The sequence below is a fragment of the Puma concolor genome, chromosome D4 (genome assembly GCF_028749965.1).
Source record: "Puma concolor isolate L17-30 chromosome D4, mPumCon1.1.hap2, whole genome shotgun sequence".
NCBI lineage: Eukaryota > Metazoa > Chordata > Mammalia > Carnivora > Felidae > Puma > Puma concolor.
The window spans coordinates 94,116,436-94,132,359 of NC_141679.1; the positions used below are offsets into that span (position 1 = coordinate 94,116,436).

At 64.7% G+C, this 15,924-nt stretch overlaps 1 protein-coding gene across 4 annotated transcripts in view; it reads left to right on the plus strand.

Annotated features, from left to right (window-relative positions):
- The window catches only part of NACC2 (NACC family member 2), a 66,955-nt gene continuing 51,031 nt past the window's right edge, over positions 1–15,924 (plus strand). For all 4 annotated transcript variants that reach the window (XM_086684523.1, XM_086684525.1, XM_086684526.1 and 1 more), the window contains exon 1: positions 1–148. The gene's annotated coding sequence lies outside the window, so the exon portion shown is untranslated. The remainder of the gene's footprint in view (positions 149–15,924) is intronic.

Sequence of the window (15,924 nt, forward strand, 5' to 3'; positions counted from 1 at the left end):
CCTTTAAACGGCCCGCGGCGCCTCCCCGCGCCCCGCCCGCCGCGGTGCGGCCGGTGCTGGGCGAGGCCGGAGAAAGTCCATGTGAGCCGGAGCGCGGGGACGCGAGACTTCCTGCCGCCGCAGGCCGGACCGGGCCGGGCGCCCGCAGGTACGCCCAACTTGGCGCCGCCGGCCGGCTCGCCGCCGCCGCACTTCCCGCAAACTCCGCGGCGCGCCCGGCCGCCTCCCTGCCGCAGTGCCCGCCGGCCGCCCGCAGCCCAAGTTCGCGCGGCGCGCCCGCCCGGCCCGGGGGAGGCGGCGCGGCCCGGCCCGGCCCGGGAGGCGGCCGGCCCGCGCCCGCGCCCAGCTGGGGCCCCGGGCGCCTCCCCCGCGCCGGGCCGCCCGGGACGCCCGGCCTCCGGCTCCGGCGTGGAGGCCGGGGTCAGGGTCCGAGGCCGGCCGCGCGGGCTGCGCATCCGCCGGGCCGCCGCCTCTCCCTCCCGGTCCCCGCGGGCCCCCCTTTGCCCGGGCGCCCCTGCCCGCCCACCCCCGTTCCTGCCCCGTGCGGACCCCAGCCTGGGGAGAACCTGGGCGCCGGCTGCCCTGGGAGGGGGGGCTCGCACCTGTCACCCGCTGCGCCCACCCTGCGGAGCCGAGGTCTTGTCGCCCAAGCCCCTTATCCAGGAAGCTCAGAGGTGACCTCTGAGCCCGCTGCCCACGCCCATGGCCCGGGCAGACGACCCAGGCTCTTCCGAAGTCTGCCGCGTTGATGGGGGGGTGGGGGGGGTGGCATGAGGTCAGAGGTCACCTCCGGGTCCCCTCTTCCGGGCTTCTCAGAAGTTTGGTCTTGGGGCTGGTGATTACCAACTCTGTCCCGATGCCCTTTAATTAAACCTGTGGATTTGCCGGTGGTAGGCCCCCTGGAGCTGGCCTTGTAGACCTTTCCCACTGCCCCCCCCCCCCCCCCCCCCCCCCCCGGGGGCCTGTAGATCTGGGATGTTTTGGACGCATAGGCAGTCGGGCGCCTTCTTTCCAGTGGTAATTCTTCGGACTCACTGGGCACCTGGCTGTGTGTGTCCCCTGGCTGTCCTAGTCCAGCCCATCCTGGGGGGGGGGGGGGCGTTGCTGGAGGCAGCCATCCTTCCTGCCCTCCGTGTGCCCACCATCCCATAAGGCTGCTTTTTCAGCCACCCTCCTCTTCCTGCGCCCTGCTGGGCTGGGCTGGGCTGGGCTGGGCTGGGCTGGGCTGGGCTGGTGTGGGTCTCTCCCCTGGTCTTCCCTCTCGCCGCCCCTGACTCCCCACCCCCCTCCTCTCCTCTTGAGCCCCTGACCCCACTCCCCTCCCTCTCTCCAGTTTGCCCAGGTGATGGCGGTAGGTGGCTCTCCACACTTATTGTCATTTAAGCCTGGCAAGGGCGCCAGGAGACGTAGCCTGTGTTATTGGCTCCGTTTCGCAGGTGAGGAAACAGCCCGGCAGGAAGGAGTTAGGTAAAGGGTCAGGCAGCGGGCACTGCCTTCCCCTTCCAACGAATCACCTTGTCCCTGCTCCTGTGGCCCCCTGTGGTGCCCGTCCCTCCCAGGAGGCCCGTTGGCATTTCAATAGGGTCATTCCAGGGTTGGGTGGTACCTTGGCTGGAGCCTGAGTGAAGGAAATAGAAGGAGGGGACAGCGAGGTGTGGGGCCCCCGCGTTCTTCGGTGAAGGCTGCTGGAAGGAGCCTGCAGGTGGAAGATATCACTTGTCACCTCTCAGTGGCCAGAGACCTGCTGTCGGTGGTCACGGCCCGGGCAGAGGCCGGGCTGGACGGGGTGTCTGACACCACGCTGACCCTGGGGCGACTTTGCCCCTTCTCTCCTGCAGCCATTTAGAGCCTCCTCCTGAGCAGGGGGGCAGCACGTACTCCTGGCGCGCCCCTGACCTGGGAGCACCGGGCCGCACGGGGGTGTCTCGGGATCGTCACCGTAGAGCCGCTGGAGGGTGTGCCAGGGCGCCCAGAGAGGCCGGCTCTGGGAGGCTGGACTCTGGGTCACTTTTGGCAAAATCCTTCAAAGCTTTCTCTGGTTTCCAGCTAAAGCGAGCACGAGGTACTCACGGAAGGGGTGACGGCAAGCCCTGAGCCGGGCCCTTTGTGCGTCCTTGCCTTTGGGTCCTGCCCGCCTTGCGTCATGGCTTGAGGGGGGCCCCGTACCCCTGGTGGGACAGGGGATAAGAACCGTGGCAAGGAGTCTTCCAAGGGTGTTCCCAGGGCTCCACCCCACATCCCTGCCTCTGAGGTCTGAGCTCCCCCGAGTGCAGAGTTGGGGATGGGCCGCCCAGGCCAGGCCCCGGGCTTCCCCTGACGGGCGGCAGCACCTGCCATCCACAAGGGCGACAGCGTCAGTGCCCTGAGGCCCCCCCCCCCCCCCCCCCCCCCGCCATGGCCCAGCCCCCATGGGCCCTCTTCCAGCTCACCTTGGCCTTCCCTGCCTGGGCTCTGCCTGGGTTCTGTTGTCCCGAGAGACCATAGGGTTGCAAAAGCCACCCTGGCCGGGGGCAGTGTGGTGAGTGTCTGCCCAACTGTCCGCGTGTGGACTGAAGCCCAGATCATGCCCCTCGCCCCGGCACACTCGCGTGTTTTCCTGGGAAGCAGGGCCTTTGACAGGCCCCGGTGTGACGGGCATACTTGGGAAGTTCGACTAGGTTCGTGGGACGCGACGAGCTGATGTTCGGTTCAGAGTCGTGTTCGCTACCTGGCTCTTTCTCGAGGCTGCTGTCCCTCAGGGGTGCCCTGGGCTCAGGACCCCGGGGCCGGTCTTCCAGCCCTGGTCTTTTGAAGGGGAGCAAAGCCTGTGGTGTGGTGCCACTGCGCGTGGGGGGGGGGGGGGGTGGTTCCAAGGCAGGAACAGGTGCCCCTGGTGTCCCTGGCTGGATCCTGAGCTTCTCCAGCTCTGTGGGCGGCCCCACTTTTGGGGGCTTGTAAAGTCTGGTTGGGTGAGGGGTCTGCCTGGGGCCGGGGAGTGGGCACAGGGCCTGTGCAGGGCTGGCTCCTGTGGGCCTGTCCTCTGCCCAGGCCAGGCCGGGCCCTGGGCCCCCCGGAGCCCCTGTCCAGCACCGCGCGTCGGCCCTGCCTGGCCTGCTCCCCTCCCTCGGGCCCTCTTGATGAGCAGGGGGCTCCAATCAGTTGTCTGTGTGTCCGCCTCAGTTCAGAGATGTGCGGACCCCACACCGTGACCTGCTGCCACCTCGGGTGTGCCTGAAGGGTCACGTCCTCCCCCGACTTGGACCTGGGCTCCAGGGGACCTGGCTGCGGGCTGGGGAGAGCATTCGGCTTGGTGAGGCCAGAGGCTCGCCTGCAGGGCAGGGCAGGGATCCCGGCCATCTCTGCTTTTCTTTTAGCAAGTGCTTGCTCTCACCAGGCCTGGCCTCGGGCTCTGTGGAGACTGGTTCCGGGCTGCCCACGGCTCTCTCCTGTGCCACGTGCAGCTGCTGCTTGCTGGGAGCTGGGCCTCCTCCTCCACGGTGGCCTCCGGCCTTTCACGTGCTGGGTTCTGGAAGTGGGCCCCGTGGGTGAGGGCCTGGCGGCCCGTGGGGGGGAGGGGGCAGACACAGAGGTGGCTGGAAGCGGCAGCCGTTGATGTTTGGGACGTGAACTTTGGAGTGGGGCTCCCTGGTGGCCGCCTCTGTGGTTAGCATCTTCAGAGTGGGGCAGTGCCCTTGAGGACAAGGGCGGCGGGAGCACATCTGCGCGGGGGAATGGATGGAGGGGCTCTGACCGTGACCCTGGGCTCTCCGGGCCCCTCCCTGGCCTGGGTTCAGGAAGGGGGGGCGGTTGTGAGCACGAACTCCGGGGTCTCTCCCAGGTCTCATCCCGCCTGGAGCTGGGTGACCTTGGATGCATAACTTGCCCTCTCTGAGCCCCCACCCTGGCCTGTGAGTTCCAATGCTGAGTGGTAGCTTCCTTGTTTGCTTGGAGGATGAAGGTGAGCGGGCCGGCCTGGGGCCTCTGTGCAGGTTGGGCCCAGCCTGGAGGCCCTCCCGGGATGCCCCCTCCCTGTGAGTGGGCCGCAGCCAGTGAGAAGCACATGGCCCTTTAAGGGGAGGCTGCTTCTCAGTCTCCAGGGAGGGCACAGACATACTTTCCTCCGAGGCGAGGCGTTGTTCTCTGGTCCCAGGGGGGGAGGAGAGGCTGGCTCTGGGTCTCTGAAGGAATCTCCCCCTCCCCCTCGGCCCTGGGCCCTGGCATCCAGGAGGGCACATGGCCATGGATGGGCCCCGCCTAGCGCCTGCCTGTGTGCCTGGGAAGCGGGCAGGTCGGGGGCGGAGACCGCAGAGGCCTGAAAGTGCCCATATATAGTCACTGGGTTTGAGCAATCAGCACGACTGCAGCACTGTGTCCCGGGCCCCGGACTGGCCGGCCCCCAGGCCCAGCCAGCAGGTCCCCGAGGGAGGCACGGTGTGGGGGCTGTTGCAGAGAAAAGGCACGTCGGGGAGGGGGGCGCAAACCGTCAGATAGAGCAACAGGCTTGGGACTCTGAGTGTTTGTTGATTGAAAATAAAAATCTGCAGAGCCCTCGGTAGTCAGAACCAGGTGTATCTGTGGAAACGCTCACTCTCTTTGAGAGCTGGAGCTGGCTGGCCAGGACCGCCCGGGTGCCTCGCTGTGGGTGTTGGAGGCCGGATGCCCGCTTATCCGCCACCCCAGCCTTTGCCCCGCAAAATGCCCGCCGCGTTACGGTGACGTCCCTAGATGTCTCCTCCACTTCCGCACATCACCAGGGGCCTTCCGCTCTGATGGCTGGTGTCCTCTGGACGGCGCGTCCCACCTCCGTCCCTCCGGCTCCTGGACGCGGCTGGCAGTCTGGACTGTGGGTGCTGCCCCGGCCTGCGGGTCAGGAGCAGAAGGGTCCGGGTCTCAGCAGTACCTGCGCCCGCGGCTGCTGCCCCGCTGTCTCCCGTTTTTGCCCCATCGCCGTCTCTGTGCCAGGAAGGGAGAAGTAACCGCCTTTGCCGCATTCCTGACTTTTGTGCCGTTAGAAAAATCACAATGTGAGCATAGTTTTGCTCATTTAATTTAGTTTCCATTGCGCTGCTAAGCGCCTTTGTTAAATTTTGTATATTGATACTTTTTGTTGTCGTCAGCGGTTTTTTCTTCCCTGTTTTTGGATATAAAGCCATTAGAGAGGGAAGATTAAAAAGATACATTACGATTAAAATGTTAATGAAATCTGCATCATACAACTTACGAAGCCCTTTAGGCATTAATCTTGCCTGTGTCACGTCCATTAACTCTGGCCATTCTTATTTCACACTGACCCCTGCTGAGAGATTTGTGCTATAATTGGATTTTTTTTAATAAAAAAGAAAAAAAAAAGCTTTTAAGAAAATAAAGGTTGAGTGGTGGCCCTCGCTCCCAGATGAAAGGAGAGGAGAGCAGGGGGCGTGTGGCCTCTTCTGTGGGGCTCCCCTTCTGAGCAGGGCGGGGGCCCCTGCGGCTCCCGGCGCCCCCCCCCCCCCCCCACGGCTGCCCCAGGGGCCGCGTCTGTTCGGGCCCTCGCCTTCCCCACCCCCAGGCACCGGGTCGCCCGTGACGTTCGCCCCCCCGGGCCGTCGGAGGCACCACGGGCTGCACCTGGGGTACGGAGGTGCGACAGTCTAGGACAGGCCCACCTGCCCGCACGCTGGGTGAGGGGTGACGGGTGACCCCGGCCGGGCCGCAACCTTAGAAGGGCCTGTGGCACCAGAGCCTAGACGTTTGAGTTCTTAGGCTCGTGTATTGCCTGGGATCCCACGAAGTCTGCCCCCCCCGCCGGGGCGCTGGGGTCTCCAGCGTGAGGCCGGGGCCGGGGAGGGTGGGAAGGGAGAGACTGCCAGGGCAGTCGGGACCCCCGGCAAGAGTGGGCGGTAGGTGCCCCGTGAACGTCCCCTTGTAGACGCGCCCCTGCCGGGAAGGGCCCCCTGGCCCCGGTGACGATGGGGCTGGGGCCCCGGGGGTGACGTGTGGCCCCTGGTGTCTGGGCTTCCCGGGCCCCGGTGCTGCAGTCACAGCCGCCACTGGGAAGCTGGTCAGGTGCTTGGCAGTGGGGCTGCTACAGACAGATTTCATGTCTGTGTGTTTTTGCAACACCTTGCTATAAAGGGAAACATAATTTAAAATATGATTACTTAGTGTTGTAACAGCCGCCTCAGCGCTCCACGCTATGCCGAGATCATTATCAGAGGCTGATATTAACTTGCAAAGAATATTATGCAAATTGCCCGCTGGCTCCTCCGGGAACCTTCTCCCAGGATGGGCGTGGGGCACATGGGGGTGGCGGGGGTGGGGGACGCTGAGGGACCCGGGGAGCCGGGGGCAGAGTGGACGCGGTGGAGGCTTTGGCGTGGCTCTCGTCCAAGCTGCTGCCGGGCTCCGTGAGGTTTGCTGAGCTCGCGTTGCCTCCGTGCCGGGGCCGGGCCCTCCCTGAGGTCCCCGTCCACTACAGGTAGCCGGTGGTGTTTGCTGCGGTGGCCTCTGGGGTTCGGGTGAGTCCCCGAGGAAGGGACTGAGGTCACAGACCCGGCCCCGCCTCCGGCTGCTCTAGCCCGTCACCCTGACCAGCTTTGCAGCTCGCAGGAGGGGCTTGGGGCGGCCTCGAGGGACATGTGGCCAGCCTGTGGCTCTGCGAGGTGGCCAGAGTCTGAGGACGGCTCCCTCCGCCACCAGCCCCCAGCTGGTCCTGACGGGGGGCGGAGGGGCTCTAGTTTCATGGCTTTGTGATCCCTTCCCCATGTCCCCTCTCTCCCACCATCTAGAAGAAGTCGGGCAGGGCCAGTGTGGCGTACAGATCCGTGACCCCCCCATGGCAGAAGAGCCCATTTACGGGTCCCCAGAAGTAGGGTCCGCCTGGCAGCCGTGGAAGCTGGTGGTGCCCCGGGGACCTCGGGTCTCCTGCATTTCCCGTGGACGTGGTCACATATGGGCAGGGCCAAGGAGCCTGGGACCGAGCGCACGTCCCCCCGTGTGGATGGGAGGCTCTCTCCCCCTCAGGGCCACACAGGCAGGAAGAGGACAGGGTTTTGGGGGCCGCTGGGACTGGACGGGACCGTGACCATCCCCACGATCCTGTCAGGGCCACTCGGGGCCGTTCTCAGCCGAGCGGCCACTTTCTGCAGAATCCAGGTTCGGAGCGAGTCTCATCTTGGGATTTTTGAGCGCTGTTCCTTACTGTGTGCTGTGCTACCGTGGCCTCCCTGGGCCTCAGTTTCCCCACAAGTGAGAAGAGCTTTGAAGGAGAAACGGAAGTGGGGCACCGCCCACTCTCTGGTCACCGAGATGGCCCCGGAAAGGTGCCTCGTAGGCTCCACGCACAGACGCGCTCGCTGGAGGGTGGGGGCCGTCCCCGGTGTGCTGGTGCGTGCCGTGACCCAGCCGTGATGGGGCAGTGCTGCTCTCTTCCCTGCCAAGGTCCTTCCCCTCTGTGGTGCCCCCCTCCGTTCTGTGACTGCTGCTCTGGGGCGCCCCATGGGGTCTGTCCGCCCCGGGGAGGGCAGTGATATTTGCCAACAGGCAGGGAGGGAGCGGGCGGTGGGAGCCCAGGCAACAAGTGACCGTAAAGCTGGTGGCTTCAAAGGACAGAAATGTATCCCCTCCGCCATTCTGAGGCCGCAGGTCCAAAGTCAAGGAGGCGGCAGGCCTGGCCCCTTCTGGAGGCTCCAGGGGAGAACCTGGCCTCTCCCGGCGTGCCGGAGGTCCTTGGCGTCCCTTGGCTTGTAGACCCGTCCCTGCCACCTCTGCCTCGGCTGTCACATGGCCACCCTCCCTCTCTGTGTCTGTGTTCAAATTTCCCTCTTCTTACGAGGACACCCGTCACGGGATGCGGGGCCCGCCCTCAACCCAGGACGGTCTCGTCTCGGTCCTTAACCGATCACATCTGCAAAGACCCAGACTCCAAGTACGGTCCCGTTCTGAGGTCCTGGGTGGACGTGAATCTGGGGGGAACGCTGTCCGGTGTGTGGAGGTCACAGAAACCCCTTGGTGCCGGAGGGGAGGGGATACTGTTTGGGAAGTGGGGGGCTGGCCCTGTGCTGGCCTGGGAGGGTAGGCAGCCAGACACACAGACAGAGGCTGCTGCCCCGACGAGTACTGGCTGGCAGGGCTGGAGGGCCAGTACCAGCTGGGGAATCTAGAAGCAGCTTTGTTTCCAGGACCAAAGCCCGGGGTCGAGGGCAGGAAATGGGGCCATGGGCGGAGGAAGCTTCCTGAGGCACAGTGTCTGCGGTTATGTAAGTTTTGGGACAGGCGGCAGAATTTGTGTTAATTGTTGTAACCCAGTTTAGTTGGCCAGCCCCTGTCATGTGAAGGGCCAGGGAAGGAAAGGCGTGTCGTCCAGAGGAGCCCTCGGGGCTGGGCCTGGCCGTGTGCTGGATCCCAAACCTTAGTGCAGACTCGGGCTCCTGAGGCCCCTGGAGCCTCCTCCTTCCTCCCCCTAGAAGGAAAGTAAGCTGATGAGGGGAAATGATGCAGCGGAGGAGGCGGGAGGGCCACAGCGTCCCGTCCCGGCTGTGGGCCACGGGAGCCGAGAGGCTGTGCTGTCCCTCGGGACCACACGAGCCCGGATCTTGAGGGGCCCCGCTGGCCTCGGGACCCCGAGAAGCAGGCGGCTGGCTCTGGAGACCTGTGATGGGGGCCTCAGGTGCTTCTCGGCGGAGGAGCAGGGTCCCTGGTCTCTCCCCACACCGCTCCAAGCCACGCAGACCGACCTGGGCCCGGCTGGACCACAGCAGTGAGGGCCCCAAGGTTGTGGGAGGCTGGCCCGTGGTTTTGCTCTGGGTCCCTTGTCAGGTTCTCCATGACCTAGGAAAATGGGAAGTCCCCTCCACCGAGCATCCTTGGGAACAGGCCCGAGTTCTGCTTGGGAGGCCCCTGGGGTGTTTGGGGGCACTCCTCTGCCTCCCCCTCCCCCAGCTGCTGGGCGTGCTGCAGCTCAGAAGGTCCTAGAGGGTCCTGGCCACATTCAGAGACTCATTTCTGAAGGCTTTTACCGGCTGGGCTTGGGGCCGACCCGCAGAGCCCGACGTGGGGCTCGAACCCACGAACCTCAAGATCATGACCTGAGCTGAAACCAAGAGTTGGATACTCGACCGACTGAACCTCCCAGGCATCCCTAAAGTTTTAATTTAAAAAACCCTAGGGACGCCTGGGGGGGCTCAGTCAGTTGAGCGTCCGGCTTCGGCTCAGGCCATGATCTCGCCGTTTGTGGGTTCGAGCCCCGCGTCGGGCTCTGTGCTGACAGCTCGGAGCCTGGAGCCTTCTTCGGATTCTGTGTCTCCCTCTCTCTCTGCCCCCTTGCCCGCTCACACTCTGTCTCTTTCTCAAAAATAAATAAAAACATTAAAAAAATTTTTTTTAAATCCTAGTTACCGTATGTATAAAGCTTACCATCTTAACCAGTTTAAGGGCACAGTTCAGGGGCGTCAGGCGCATTCACGCTGTCGGGCAGCCGCCCCCTCCCCCTCCGTCCGTCCCCAGAACGTGTCCGTCTTCGCAGACTGGACTCTGCCCCGTTACACACGGACCCCCCCCCAGGCTCCCTCCCCCGCCCCGTCCCACCGGTCCCCTCCCCTCCCCCCGCCTCCTCCCCGCGTCTGGAATTTTCTCCCCCTCTCCCTCCTTTACTGTGGTGAACGGCACAGGGCATCACGTCCACCATCCGAGCGTTTGACGCGTGCGGTTCAGGGGCGCCCCGCGAGTGGCCGCCCTCCGTCGCGGGACCGCTCGTCGGGCAGATAGGAGCCCCCGGCCCCCAGCTCCCCTCTCTGTGTCCGTGGGTCTGGCCACCCCAGGGTCGCAGGTGAGCGGATCCTACGGCGTTCGTCCCTGGCGTCTGGCCGTTCTCACTGAGCGCGTGTCTTCCGGGTGCATCCGCGGCCGAGCTACGGCTGAGGGGGGTCCACGCCGGGTCGACCACGCTTGCTTCTCCGTTTGCCTGTCGATGGAGACTTGGATTGTTTCCACTTTTTGGCTTTGTGAATAATGCTGCTGTGAGCGTAGGTATGCTCTTATGTGGTTGAGTTTTTTTTTGTTTTTTTTTTTAAATTTGTTTTAATGTTTGTTCCTGAGAGAGTCAGGGCCAGGGGCAGAGTGAGAGGGAGACACAGAATCGGAAGCAGGCTCCAGGCTCTGAGCTGCCAGCGCAGAGCCCGACGCGGGGCTCGAACCCACGGACCGCGAGATCGTGACCTGAGCCGAAGTCGGACGCGTAACCCACTGAGCCACCGGGGCGCCCCGTGTGTTTCAGTCTTACTGTGTCTTTTAGGCTCCCTTAGTCTGGAAGCTTCTGTGGTCTTTCCCTGGCTCCTGTGCCCTTGACTCTGGAACGCAGGCCAGGTTCGCACAACGCCTCCCAGCCCGGGTCTGTCCGTGTGTCTCCGGGGGGAGTGATGGGCCACACGGGACCCTGTGTGCAGTGGGGGGTTTGGGTCTCAGGCCCAGGGGGGCCGGAGTGGGTGACGCTGTGGTCCTGTCGGGACCAGCTGCTCCCAGAGGCGGGTGAGCGGCCAGGCCCCTCGGGGCCCCGAGTCTGGCAGCTCTGAGCTGGCGGGCTGTGGCGGGCAGTGAGGAGGCGTCCCGGACTCAGAGCACGCCTGGCCGCCCTCGTTCTTGGCAGACATTGTCCAAGTCGGAAAACCAGTGGCTTCCCATTGCTTCCGAGCCGGGGTCAAGGTCGATGTCGGTGGGGCGGGTGTGTGCGGGTCCTGATGCTGCTGAACAGAGGCCCATGAGCTTGGGGTGGGGGGCGTCCAAACAGCAGGACTCTGTGTCCACCTGGGTCCGGAGGTCAGACTGTCACCGGGCCGTGCTCCCTCCCAGCCTCTGGCCGCTGCGGGCATCCTCAGCTCACGACCACATCCCTCCTGTCTCTCTGTGTGTCCCATGTGTCCACGCCTGCTTTTCAGAAGGACACCAGCTGTTGGGTATAGAGCTCACCCTCAACCCAGTAAGGCCTCTTCTTAACCTGGCATCTGCTGCTGGTTTCGGCTGAGATCCCATTGTGAGGTGGGATTTGGGGGGATGTGGTTTGGGGGGACCCTCAGCCAGTACAGGAGTGAAGGCCCCGCTCCCCGTTCTGCACGACTGCTGCCCCCTCCTTCTGCCAGCCCTGGCCTTGGAAGGAGCAGCAGAGCCGGCCCCCCGAGCACGGACATGTCCCTTTGTCCCCCGGGCTGGGGTAGGGCCCCTGGTCCTCTGACCTCCCGCCCGGGGTGGCTCCATCTCGGAGCAGAGGAGTGTCGCGGGGGGGGGGGGGGGGGTTCCAGCCCGGGGCCAGGCCCGCACACTCGTGGGGACAGAGGAGATGGGCATGATCGCTGTCGTGTCTGCATGGGTCAGATGGGGCCCGAGTCACTGCAGCTGGAAAACACAGGATCATTCCTCTTGCTCCAAAACTTGATGGGATTGAGGCAGTCAGCACAAAACCCTAGTGGTAAAGGGGGCCATCCGTGAGGGTGAGGGTACAGTTAGCAAGAGAAAACCAGCCGCTCTTGGAAAATGCGTGGTTTTCTTTGTGGGGAGAAGGAAGCAAACACCCCTGCGAGCCAGCCCCACCCAAGGGGGAGAAGGGTGGGGGCCCGGGCTCTGCAGTGGCCCGCCGGCCGCTGAGGGGCGGTGAGCGCTGTGGGCCTGTGTCTGGGGGTCCAGGAGGCCCAGGCCTTCCCACCCGCGGCCCCAGGAGGGGGTCACCCTGCAGGGAGGGAGGCACCGCCTGGGGCGGATGGGGGGGCCTCTCCTTGGCTCCTGTTTTGTTTGGGGTGACTCAGGGCGCCCCCAGGCAGAAGGCTCGCGGGTCAGCCTTCCCCAGGGGTCAGGCCGCTGTACTTTCCGCGGGCACCGGGAGGAAGCCGGTGAACTGTGCCCGAGAGTTCAGCCACCAGCTCCAGGCCGCGAGGCCGAGGCTTGGGACAGCACTCCCGGCTGCCCCCCTTGTGTCGGACCCCTGTGGCCCCTTTAGGAGAAGCCCCTCCTCTCCCCTCCCCCTGCCTGCAGGGGTGCTGGGCAGTCATGGTTTTGCTTTGAGCTGCTGGCGGGTCACGCCGGGACCCACGGTCTCTGGAGAGTATCTGATTCTCCCTTCCATTTGTGGAAGGGAAATGAGGCCCAGAGGGGTTGGGTCCAAGAGCTGAGCGGGGTGTAGGGATAACTGCCCCCCCCCCCCGCTGATGGTTTTCTGTGGGGGCCAGGGGGCCGCTCCAGGTGGGCTGGGGTGAAGACAGCAGGGCCCCTGGGCAAGGGGGTCGCCAGCTGCCCTCGCAGCCCTGCCCCGCCCTGGCGCTCCTGGTTGCCTGGACGGGGTATATCCAGGTGGCTAGAGCTGGGTCAGGGTGGGGTGGGATGGCTCCAGGAGGGGCCAGCAGGAAGGGGCCGGGTGTCCTCGTCCTGGGCGGGGTGGTGGGGTGGCCGGTGAGGGCATGGCCACAAGGTGGGGCCGCCCCTCCACCGGCTGTTGGGTATTCCTGAAGGTTTCCGTTTCTCCTCGCTGTTTCTTAACTGTGCTTTCGTAATAATTATAACCGAACGGAGCCACTGAGCGGGCTTGTTCAGAGCCCCAGCAGCTGTGATTACATTACAGTCACTGATTTCCAAGAACCCTCACAAGGGAATTGGTTAGAGCCCGAGGTGGATGCAGACGCTCTGCACGCCTGAGCCTCGACGCCTCGGGACCCTCACCCCGTGCATCTGGACCACCCCTGCGGGGACGGGGCACTCGCCAGTTCCTGGGGCAGGCGAGGTGGCCCCGGGGGCAACGTTTGCAGGTTGTTGGCTAATGTGGGCGGGCCAGGTTCGCCCGCTGACCCCCGTCCTGCCTCCGCCAGAGCCCCTGAGGAGCTGGCTGGCCTCTTTCCCCTCTGGGTTTCCAGCGGCTTGGGATCCTGCAGGGTCCCAAGGTGGGCGTCTTGGTCCTGAGCTTGGTTTGGTGTCTGTCCTTGGGAAGCCTTTCCCACGTCCCTTGTCGGCCCTGGGATATATGAACACGTGTGAACATGTTGTTTCTTTTCCCCGAGGCTGCTTGATCCTTGACCTTGGGCTGTGGTGTTCTAGGTCAGCCTCTTCCATTCGTGGGAGCAGGCACCCACGGGGTTAGCCATCCCCGGGCCTCCTGGAGGGCACAGGGAGGGGCTGGCCTCCCTAGGCCGTCCCCAGGCCTGTCCTGCTGCTCAGGTGGCTGAGACGAGCCGCACACACCGGGTCCGGCCTGGGCCTTCCTGGGGCTGGGCTCGTGGCTGCGTGCGAGGGAGGGCGGCCCCGGGGCCCAGAAACGCTGTCCTTGCGGTGACGAACAACACAGCAGTGTGGCTGGTTACTTGTTCTTGAACCACTGCTGGAAAGGCCGTCTGTTTGCCTGTCACTGACTTCCCGCCCCGTCACCCCAAAATGCCCCGTCTGGGGGCCGCGGTGCCCGCCTGCTGCTTGGGGGGCTTTGCTGGGTGGGGGGCTGCAGGCCACCAGCTCGGGTATCTGGCTGCTCTCCTCTTCCCGGGCCCCTTCTGCCTGGGGTGTCAGAGTGCCCCCCGTGTGTCTGGAGAGGAGCCCCCTGACCGGATGTACCTCCGGCCCCCCAGAATGGGACAAGGAGGAGCGCACCACAAAGTGTCCTTTGTTGGCTAAGTTCTGTGCCGTCTGGGTGGGGGTGGGGGCGGTCCAGGCACCTACTGGAGAGTTGATGGCTGTTGTTGAGACCCCGGGGCAGTGGGCTGACACTCGGGGAGGGCCAGCCAAGCAGCTTCCCTGGATAGAGCCCTGAGGGCGACGGAGGGAGGAGGGGCCCAAGCGGCGGACTCTGCTCTGGAGTGGGCCTGGCCTGCCACCTCCGGCCCAGTGGCTGCTGGAAGCTCGCTCCCAAGCTTGCTCCAGTGCCAGCCGAGGCGGGAGGGGTGGCCGGTGTCCCTCCTCCAGGCCGTACCTGGGCAGGCCTCGGGCCGTCCTGGGTTGTCCCAAGCGCGTCCCGGGCAGCCCGTGATCTGCGGGCCCTGCTCCCCCTGCATGGGCCCGAGTCGAGTCTTGTGCTGGTGGGAAGTGTCCCCTGTGAGCAGCCAGGGCAGCGGCACAGGGGGCTGATCTCACGGGGGGGCTGGCGGGCCGGCCTCCCCTGGTGCCCCCTCGGCCGTCCCCTTGGCCCCTCGTGGTCAGTGTCCTTGCCCAGGATGGAATGCCCAGACGTTCGAGTGAGTAGTTTTCAGGTTCTGTGCCCTAAACCGATAGAGCGTGCACTTTGTTTTAAAAAGCCGTGATTGAAGTCAAATTAACATATTTACCTTCAGTGCTCCCCGGGGAACCGTTAGGGAATCAGAGAGGTGCGGCGGCGGCTGGAGCGGGTGGTGACAGTGACGGTGGCTGTGGCTGTGGCTGGCAGCAGTGGCCCCGGCTCTCCCGGCTTTGGGACGGATGGTGGTCCTGCGCGTCAGCCCCCAGGCTCCCCTGCGGCTCCCTCGCTGCTCCCAAGGGCTCCCGGGCACCTGTCCCTGGAGGGGCCCAGGCTGGTGGGGGGTTGTGCCCCGGGGTTGGGGCTCTGGCCCCACCTGCCTCCGCCCCCACGTGGCCGACGCCCAGGACCCTGAGCCTGGACCCTTGTCCCCCTTGCTCTCCGGCACTGGGGTGGGTCCCTCTGGTGCACGTGCCCTCAGCGGCTTGTGGCCCAGGAACATTTGGTCCCCGAGTTCTGTCTGCACCAGGAGGCCTGATGTCCAGTCTCGAGATTCAGGTCAAATTCCTGGGCCGGTGAGCCAGTTGGCTCCCCACGCAGACCCTCGGTTTCCCTACCTGTAAAAGGGGGGTGTGGCATTCCTCGCAAGCTCGGATAAAAATGCTGCTCAGCACCCGGACATTTCGACCATTGTGACAAGACCTGGGATTTTCTTTTTTTTTTTTTTTTTAATTTTTTTTTTTTCAACTTTTATTTATTTTTGGGACAGAGAGAGACAGAGCGTGAACGGGGGAGGGGCAGAGAGAGAGGGAGACACAGAATCGGAAACAGGCTCCAGGCTCTGAGCCATCAGCCCAGAGCCCGACGCGGGGCTCGAACTCACGGACTGCGAGATCGCGACCTGGCTGAAGTCGGACGCTTAACCGACTGCGCCACCCAGGCGCCCCAAGACCTGGGATTTTCTAGCCTCCCGCCTGTGTGTCCGCTCTCCCGTGGAGATGGGGTTCTGAGGCCTTGGGAGCTCTAGGCCAAGGGGGTGGCCATCCTGGGCGGGGGGGGCCGCTGCTACAGCACAGGGTGTGGGGGTGCACCTGCAGCCTCGGTGCCGCCCGCCGACACTGTTTTTAAAAACCCGCGCGTGGATTGTTGAGCTACGTGGCGGAAATTTTCATCGTCGGAAAGCTGTTAGTAGAGCGACATCACTTACCTGGTTTTTCCCCCGTAAAAAGCACACCTCTGGGTAGCGAAGTGCACAGAGGCGTTTAAGTTCACTGGTCAGGTCTCGGACTCGTTGCTCACGTGGCCGTGCAGCTCACAGGAATGTGCACCATCCTAAGCGCAGAGTTCGATCTGTTTTCATGCAGCTGACACACCACTGTGTGTCCGGGGTGCAGGTGGACAGGGCCAAAGTGTCACCCCCCAGACCTCTCCCCCCCACCCCCGGCCCGCCCGCCAGCCGAGCTCCCGGCACCTGGACGGTGTGCCGTTGGATCCCAGGTAAGGGAGTGGGCCGAGGCTCCCTTCATTTGTCCCTGCGTCCCCGCGGCACCTGCTGTCTAGAGGTTCTTAGTGGGCAGGTGTTCCTTGGCGGGGGGGGGGGGGCTCCCCATGTTTCCAGCATCTAATCTGTCACGGGCTCTGGGGTCGGTTCTGCTGTGGGGCACGGACGGACGGCCTCGGCCAAACGACCTGGTGTGTGGGGGGTGAGCCCGGGGCAGGGTGGGTACAGGTAGCTGGCCCCCCCACCCCGGCCCCTCCCTCCCCTTGGAGGCTCTGCTTCATCTCCCTGGTGA